Raw genomic sequence first — 9,726 nt, forward strand, 5'->3', positions numbered from 1 at the left:
GCCATCATGCATGTCTCTATCCAGGGACAATGTGGAGCCTCCCAATTTTTGGCTGCCCTGGCAAAGGGCTATACTGAAATAGACCCACTTCCTTACAATGGGCACTTCAGGTTTAAAGGCCATCATGCACGTCTCTATCCAGGGACAATGTGGAGCCTCCCAATTTTTGGCTGCCCTGGCAAAGGGCTATATTGAAATAGACCCACTTCCTTACAATGGGCACTTCAGGTTTAAAGGCCATCATGCACGTCTCTATCCAGGGACAATGTGGAGCCTCCCAATTTTTGGCTGCCCTGGCAAAGGGCTATACTGAAATAGACCCACTTCCTTACAATGGGCACTTCAGGTTTAAAGGCCATCATGCACGTCTCTATCCAGGGACAATGTGGAGCCTCCCAATTTTTGGCTGCCCTGGCAAAGGGCTATACTGAAATAGACCCACTTCCTTACAATGGGCACTTCAGGTTTACAGGCCATCATGCACGTCTCTATCCAGGGACAATGTGGAGCCTCCCAATTTTTGGCTGCCCTGGCAAAGGGCTATACTGAAATAGACCCACTTCCTTACAATGGGCACTTCAGGTTTAAAGGCCATCATGCACGTCTCTATCCAGGGACAATGTGGAGCCTCCCAATTTTTGGCTGCCCTGGCAAAGGGCTATACTGAAATAGACCCACTTCCTTACAATGGGCACTTCAGGTTTACAGGCCATCATGCACGTCTCTATCCAGGGACAATGTGGAGCCTCCCAATTTTTGGCTGCCCTGGCAAAGGGCTATACTGAAATAGACCCACTTCCTTACAATGGGCACTTCAGGTTTAAAGGCCATCATGCACGTCTCTATCCAGGGACAATGTGGAGCCTCCCAATTTTTGGCTGCCCTGGCAAAGGGCTATACTGAAATAGACCCACTTCCTTACAATGGGCACTTCAGGTTTAAAGGCCATCATGCACGTCTCTATCCAGGGACAATGTGGAGCCTCCCAATTTTTGGCTGCCCTGGCAAAGGGCTATACTGAAATAGACCCACTTCCTTACAATGGGCACTTCAGGTTTAAAGGCCATCATGCACGTCTCTATCCAGGGACAATGTGGAGCCTCCCAATTTTTGGCTGCCCTGGCAAAGGGCTATACTGAAATAGACCCACTTCCTTACAATGGGCACTTCAGGTTTAAAGGCCATCATGCACGTCTCTATCCAGGGACAATGTGGAGCCTCCCAATTTTTGGCTGCCCTGGCAAAGGGCTATACTGAAATAGACCCACTTCCTTACAATGGGCACTTCAGGTTTACAGGCCATCATGCACGTCTCTATCCAGGGACAATGTGGAGCCTCCCAATTTTTGGCTGCCCTGGCAAAGGGCTATACTGAAATAGACCCACTTCCTTACAATGGGCACTTCAGGTTTACAGGCCATCATGCACGTCTCTATCCAGGGACAATGTGGAGCCTCCCAATTTTTGGCTGCCCTGCCTAAGGGCTATACTATAATACACCCACTTCCTGACAATGGACACTTAATGTTTTGAGGCCCTCATGCACGTCTGTATGCAGGGGCATTGGTGAACCTCACAATTTTGGACTGCCCTGGCAAAGGAAAATACTACAAAGACTCACTTCCTCAAAATGGGCACATTAGACTCAAGAGGCCTTCATGTACGTCTCTTCTCAGGGACATCGGAGTGCCACACAATGTTTTCACGTAAAATCTTTCATGTATTAATTTCAAAAAGTAACATACACCAGCTCTATCTCACTATTGGGTATGTGCCCTTAACATTTCCGCCATGAAAAATCATTTTGGGGTCATTTTGGAAGGTTTTCTGGTGAGTCCGTAAAAATGGCGTAAAACGCGGACAAAATTGTTCACAGCTGTGACTTTTCAGTGATAAATGCTTCAAGGGGTCTTCCCCATGCTGTTGCCATGTCATTTGAGCACTCTTCTGAGACTTTTGTGCCATTTTTAGGGTTTCTCCATGCTGCCGGGGGGTCATTTCACAAAAATACTCGGGTCTCCCATAGGATAACATTGGGCTCGTTGCTCGGCCCGAGTACACGAGTATCTTGGGAGGCTCGGCCCGAGCTTCGAGCACCCGAGCTTTTTAGTACTCGCTCATCACTACTGATGACCAGTTCACTTTCAAAGTTTAGGGATTTTAAAGGGAACCTGTCAGGTGCAATATGCACCCAGTACCACAAGCAGTTCTGGGTGTATATTGCTAATCCCTGCCTAACCGTCCTTGTATACAGTAGCATAGATAAAGAGATCTTTAGAAAAAGTATTTCTAAGGATCTTTTAACTTTTGCTAATGAGCGCGGGGACTAGTCCCAAGGGCGTTATATTCCCCGACTAGTCTAGCCTCTTAGCATGTTAGCACGCCCACGGTGATGCTATTCAATTCAGCATCACTAGCGGTAACGTGCATAATTATGTTCACTGTGACCATGCTTTTGAATGCCGGGCACTTCCAAACATGCGCAGTATAAAGCCGGGTGTACGCGTCCTCGTTTCAGAGAGGTCTGCTGTGCATCACTGGAAATTCCGGGGCATTCAGAAGATCGGTCACAGCGAACACAGATATGCGCCTCACCGCCAGTTATGCTGTATTGAATAGTATGTTAGTACGCCCCTGTGGGCGTACTAACATGCTAAAAGGGTGGACTAGTTTGGGGATAGAACACCCTTAGGACTAGTCCCCACGATCATGAGCATGAGATAAAAAATCTTTAGAAATACTTTCTCTAAAGATCCCTTTATATATGCTAGTGTATACAGGGACGGTTAGGCAGGGATTAGCAATATGCACCCAGAACTGCTCGTGATTCTGGCTGCATATTGCACCTGACAGGTTCCCTTTAAGTCAGTCTGATATTGGCATAAAGTGTATCCATGTTGTGGGTCATAAATCCAAGTGTTAGATCGTGTCAGTGACTTGAAAGCTACTAGATTGAATTCACAGATTTTTCCATTCTTAAAGTGGTTCTCTCAACTTTCAATACTCAGGAGCTCACTGCTCCCTTCTTACCAGAGGGGCGGTATGCTCGTGAAGATTGATAGTTCTTTTTGGCAGCATGGCTGACCTTTCAGCGCAAACTACTTTCTCTCCGATGCTACAAGCAGAGGCACATTTGTTTCTGCAGCATTAGAAGTGGACAGGGTCACTTCAGAACAGTGCTTGCAAGCTGTTTAGTAAATAGCTTGTAAGCACACACTCCTTGCCACCTAAACTCGACAGCAAGCAGTTAACTATAGGACAGAATTCTAAAAAATAAATTTGTATAGGAGTCAAAATTCCAAAGTTGCCCATTTTTCAGTAATAAGACTTTTAAAGCTTTTTTTCCACCAGGTTTATCTAGCTCTTTTCTTATGATATCTTTACATTGCATTGTTTTCCAGTCGTCAAAAATATATATTTTTCAAGCAGAAGACACTTCAGGAATTGCTTCTTGTCTTTGGTATGTTGACCATTTTTGGTCACTCCCTGAAGCTCTTTGTTGAGGTTTGTTTTTTTTATTTTTTTACCACCAATGTTTTTGGTTAAATATTTTTTTAATTTTTTTTGGACATTTTATATTTCATGGGTTTTTCCAATCTATTAGGCAATGAATAAAATACAAGAGAAAACTACAAAATGAGCATATACCATATAGTAACTAAATAAATAGTAGTAATACATGTAAGTAACGTTGGGTACTTAGTTAATACTGTTTAATAAAAAAGAGTAAAAGCTATCCCACCGTGACAAGGTGTACCCATTGGGACGGTGCTACTCTAGTATTAAAATCTTACCTTGTGTCAGTGACATCAATGTGAATAAGGGCAGAGAAGGACAGGACCCGTCTGCAGCCCATCTTCCCGTAGGCGGGAACCTATGTAGATGAAATGTCTAGCTGAGAGAGACTACAACCCTATTTGTACAAAGTACAAAAAATATAGAAATACAAAAAAAAGAAAATGAGCCAGGGCATAATTTGGTATATGGTCAATATTACTATTGCACACTGACACCGTGGCCATTTTGTAGACAAAACCTAAGATAAAAACACAAAATGAGCAAATAAAAGATGGATCATACACAGTATCTTTGAAAGTCTCAAGTGTTTAATAAACTCTCAAAAGATAATTTTTCCAAATAGGAAGATTCTTGAGTATTTTTTTTTATCACTTTTTTCCTGCGTTTGTATGAGAGGAGCTGCCCAATAAACACCGGAAAATAATTGTCAGTGTAGATTCAATCTGATTTGTAGTTATTGTTAAGTTTCCTCAAAAAGTTTACTTATCTACCCCATGTACAAATGTCCTGTAACAAGTTTTAAAAATGATCAAATGCTCTTGCCTATGATGAGGTACAATCACCCTAAAACACTGTGTCTGCAAATTGAGGTTCTGATCTCGCATAAATCCTAAGTCATATGATAAGGCTCATTAAAGGGTCACTTTTGACTTTTAGGATTGCTACTTCCAATAGGTGGCGCTTGAGTTCATCTACTTCCTCGCTGAAGAGACAATTTGCACATTTCCCAGAGGAGCATTGTGGCTTAAAGTCTCCTCACCACTGGCATGCAGGAATTATGTGTCAGTCTCCGCAAGGAGAATAGCTTCCCCTTTAGACCTCATCTTAGCCTCTCATAGAACAAAATTAGATCTCATACTTTGCACTGATGAGGGAAAACCAACTCGAAACACTGTGTCTGCAAATAGAGGTTCTGATCTGGCATAAATCATAAGTCATATGACAAGACTCATTAAAGGGTCACTTTTGACTTTTAGAATTGCTACCTCCAATAGGTGGCACTAGAGTTCATCTACTTCCTCACTGAAGCGACAATTTACCTATGTCATTAATTTGTAAACTTTCCTGATTTGTAAACTTTCCTCTGTAATACAAAATCTTGTGAATATATATTTTTTGGGTAATCATAATCAATAAAGATATCAATATAAATGTTTTGCCCTTTGACACAAGCTCTACTAGGTGCTTTGCATATCCACGGTGTCCTCATATACCTTCATTTCTGTATTCGAGACCACTTTACACAATGTCTTTAAATATAAGAGAATGGAAGTCTCATCTGACAGTGTTGGTGTATTTGTAACAGGTTTTGCCGCTTGTGCTGTAAGTGTATTTTTACTTTTATGAAGTGGCAGCACCTGCTAAGTAACATACAATTAGACAGAAAGTTTCTTTATATTTTAGTTTCTTATAAACCTTTGTTCTTAATACGTATAGACCAATCATAAACTATCGCAAACTCTTTTTTTTCTCCTATAGCAATAATCTGAAGAAAACACTGAATGCTATACTTTCTGTTGTGATTGTCTAAGAGCAATAAATATCACAATTAACATTATTTTGCTATTGTATAGGTGTCATCTGAAACATTTTATTTTATCCTGATTTTCCACTCCTCTCCATCTGTGTACAAGCCGGTAAAAGTTTTTTTTTCTCCTACCATTGAAGCTGTTAGCCGCCGCACTTAGTAGAGTTTTTATTGAATGTCTGTATTATTGTGTAACACAGAAAAGTCACTCACCACTTTCCTTTAGATTGCTGCTAAAATTACGTTCCTTGAGTTGCATTTTCAAAGGAAAAATGACACATATTGATCTTGAGTCTTGGGAGCAGAGTTCAGAATGCCGGTGGAGAGGCTAATTGCACAATTAATTTAGACACTTCAAGTTGAAGAAATGTTGAATTGTGAGTCACGGGTACTTTTAGCCGCACGTTCTAAAACACATTGATTGATTACCCCGTGGTTACCAGCACCAAAACTTCAATGAAAACTAGCTACTTTAACCTAAATAAAGATATTTTAGTACTTATTGTAAGTAGCAGATTGATGCATCTTCCATTTCTGAGCGTTGTATGGTTTAGATGGTACTTGTGGAGTTTCAGCCTATGTGCGTGTTTAGTGGAGGTGAATGCCAAATGCTTTTCAACACTTCCATTAGACTGCAGGAATAGATCTATGGTAACAACATGTTTATCTGGTATTTTGCATTTCAATAGCATTAGAGTATTCTTTCCCTCTCGCTAATACAATGTAGGCAGATGAAAGGGTAGAACCGTTACTTTGAAAATCATGTTTATGACAGAATAATTTCAGACATTGAATATTTGTCACAGTAAATGGTGAAATACTGGGGTGTCTTTGCTTTCTTGAAAGTATCAGAGATAGTTGGAAAAAAAATCACAAATGACAATTGGAAAAATGGACCCTAACAAAATTCGGGATAAAACATGCGGTTCAAATCACCGCCATGACAGCTGTGACTACTAAAGCTACTTGTGATTTTTATTTTTTTTTACATCCTTAACAAATGTAATGGAAGACTTTAAATGTTGTATACTGTATGTAATTGACCAGTTTGCACAAAGACTGCAATACTACATAAAAACAAAAAAGTGAGCCGGAGTATGAGATCGTATACATGGAACTTGTGAGACCATGTTCACACTGGCCATGAGACAAAGAGAAACCAAGGAAAAAAAATGTGAAAACATACCCTGCTGTAACTAAATAAAAGCATAGTGCATATAAACATAGGGTACTTAGTAAACACTGTTTTTGATCAAAAAAAGCATAAAGCTATCCCACCAAACGTCAAGGTGTACCCAGTTGGGATAGTACCTACACTCTCTAATATTAAAACCTTACCATGGGTCTAAAATAGGCCTCAATGTGGCTAAGGGCTGAGAGCGACCGGGTCCCAACAGGACACACACAGTCAGGGGGATTCACAGAATGAAATGTCCAGCTCGCTGAGAAGGGGGCCACTCCCTGTTTGTACTGAATACAAAAAAACTACATAAAAACAATACTGCAATACTAGTAGCAGCTGGTACGGAGATGGACAAGACATATGGACAGACGTTCATGAAGTGAGACAACTCCTGTGTTAAATCTAAGAAATCTAATTTTAATAATTAATATTTTGAGTCTGTATTGAGTGCATATAAGCTGACATTGCTTTGCCTAGGTATAATTTTGGAACAGGGCTTACACCATGTGTATACCAGGATTCCCTAAAATGGACAAAGCCAGGTTCTAGTAGCCATATAATTATCCATCATATGACACACAAGGGGGGGTCATTCCACTCTAAAGGGTCGACACTGTAGCAGCACACGTGAGAGCTGCAGCACATGTTCTAGGCCTCAGCAGAAGCAAAGACACCCTGATGGAGGACATCTCCAAAGCCTACAGCATGACTCAATCCATCCAAGATCCAGGTATGGATGAAGAAGAAACAAACTTTACGGATTTATTAAGAGAAGTGGACTATTATTTACTATAACCCTCAAACAAGCCATCACATAAGGTAAAAGGAACATACTTTTCCTTTTCTGTAACTAATCATCATACAATGAACTCTTATTATTGTCAGTCAATTTTTATTCTATATAAAATACTGTACATTTTTTATTTTTAAATTTTGAAGTCTTTCTTGTGGCTCATTGCATACTTAAAAATATAAGAAAGGCATATAGTTTTTACACCTTGTAAAGAGCAGAGCATAAGGGAAAGCTAGACTTCTATATATAGCAGAGATATACAACTATATACAGTACATTTATTGATATTAATGACCATTTTTATGAGTGGGTATGATCAGTTTATAGGTCTGGGTACTCAACTTGATAACTGGCTTTAAAGTAAATCAAGAATAGCTCTTTCTTTGAATTTATCTGTTCTCTAAGGAAATCAACATTAAAGGGGTATTCCCATCTCTAAAATCATAGACCCAATATGTAGTAGGTGTAATAATAATAATAATATTAGCAAATACCTCCAATTAGAAATGTAGTGTAGTTCTCCTGATTCACTATGCTGCTTCCCTCATCTTCAAGGCATTGCAGGACCTTAGGTATCCACGGTTACGACCACATATATATAGTCAGAGTTAGTTAGCTAGTTAGTAGCTAATGGTCATAACCATCGATACCTAAGGTCCTGCAATGCCCTGAATAAGAGGTAAGTGACATAGTGAATCAGAAGAACCATACTACATTTCTAATTGGAAGTATTTGCTAATATTATTATTACACCTACTACATATTGGGATAAGATTGTGGAGATGGGACTAGCCCTTTAAGTTTTTATGATCCAATCAACTAATATACTTAATCGGAAAAATACCTATAGTCGGAGGTACGTGTATTAGAATGACGCCCCCAAGAAACAGGGCCCTCTCCCCTCTGCACCAGAGGGTCTCTAGTAGTTTGCTTGTTGTCATTTTTATTTGTGTTTTTTTCTCATGTACAGCACCACAAAATAAATGGTGCTTTAAAAATAAATAATAATAATAATAATATTATGGCCTATCAAGCAGTACAAATAATTTAATGGGAAATGTAATGATTACAATTTTTGCCATAGATAAGTACTACTTAACCCCTTAACGACCGCGGGCCGTAAAATTACGTCCTAGCGGTGATAATGTTACTGCCCGCAGTCTGCGATCGGCACACATCTCAGCTGATTTTCACAGCTGAGATGTGTGCCTGGTAGGCATGAGCAGAATCGTTATCTGCTCGTGCCGTTTAACCCCTTAAATGGCGCTGTCAATATGTGACAGCGCCATTATAAGCGCGATCGCGGTAAACTTTTACTTACCGCCCGATACCGGAAGTCACGTGACGCGATCACGTGACTTCCGTTAGTTGTCATGGTAGCACAGGGTCATGTGATGACTCCTGTACTACACATTTATTGCTTTCACTTTCGCTGTGCCAGCGGCACAGCAAAAGAGAAAGAGAGCATATCTGCTGTTTACAGCTGTATAGCTGTGATCAGCAGATAGTGCAGAGCGATCGGAATGCTGATCGCAATAGCCCCCTAGGGGGACTAGTAAAATAAAAAAAAAAGTTAAAAAAGTTTTAAAAAATTAAAAAAAAACAAAAAACCTAAAAGTTCAAATCACTCCCCATTCGCCCCATTGAAAATTAAAGGGTTAAAAAAATAAAAAATATACACACATTTGGAATCGCTGCGTTCAGAAACGCCCGATCTATCAAAATATAAAATCAATTAATCTGATCAGTATACGGCATAGCGGCAAAAAAATTCCAAACGCCAAAACGACGTTTTTTTTTGTCGCCGCAACGTTTGCGCAAAATGCTATAAGGGGCGATCAAAGCGTAGCATCTGCGCAAAAATGGTACAGTTAAAAACGTCAGCTCAAGACACAAAAAATAAGCCATCACTGAGCCATAGATCCCGAAAAATGAGAACGCTACGGGTCACGGAATATGGCGTAATACGTGCGCCACTTTTTTCGGTCAAACTTCTGATTTTTTTTAACCCCTTATATAAAAGTAAACCTATACATATTTGGTGTCTACGAACTCGCACTGACCTGAGGCATCACACCCATACATCAGTTTTACCATATAGTGAACACAGTGAATAAAATATCTCAAAAACAATAGTGCTATCGCACTTTTTTTGCAATTTTTCTGCATTTGGAATTTTTTGTCGTTTTCCAGTACACTATATGGTAAAACTTATGGTTTCATTTAAAAGTACAGCTCGTTCCGCAAAAAATGAGCCCTCACATGACCATATTGACTGAAAAATAAAAAAGTTACGTCTCTCAGAAAAAGAATGGCGAAAAAAAAAACGGAAAGCGAAAAATCGACCGGTCGTGAAGGGGTTAAAGAGGACATGTCATCAAAAGTGGATGGTTTTTGCTCTTAAATTGTTCCAACTACTCCTGA

General features: G+C 40.0%; 1 protein-coding gene across 1 annotated transcript in view; it reads right to left on the minus strand.

The window, feature by feature from the left end:
• CDCA7L (cell division cycle associated 7 like) overlaps positions 1–7,839 on the minus strand; it is a 161,178-nt gene extending 153,339 nt beyond the window's left edge. The window contains exon 1 of the mRNA XM_075315390.1: positions 7,797–7,839. The gene's annotated coding sequence lies outside the window, so the exon portion shown is untranslated. The remainder of the gene's footprint in view (positions 1–7,796) is intronic.
• Between the last annotated feature and the right edge of the window lie 1,887 nt (positions 7,840–9,726).

Source organism: Anomaloglossus baeobatrachus, chromosome 6 (genome assembly GCF_048569485.1).
Source record: "Anomaloglossus baeobatrachus isolate aAnoBae1 chromosome 6, aAnoBae1.hap1, whole genome shotgun sequence".
Lineage (NCBI taxonomy): Eukaryota > Metazoa > Chordata > Amphibia > Anura > Aromobatidae > Anomaloglossus > Anomaloglossus baeobatrachus.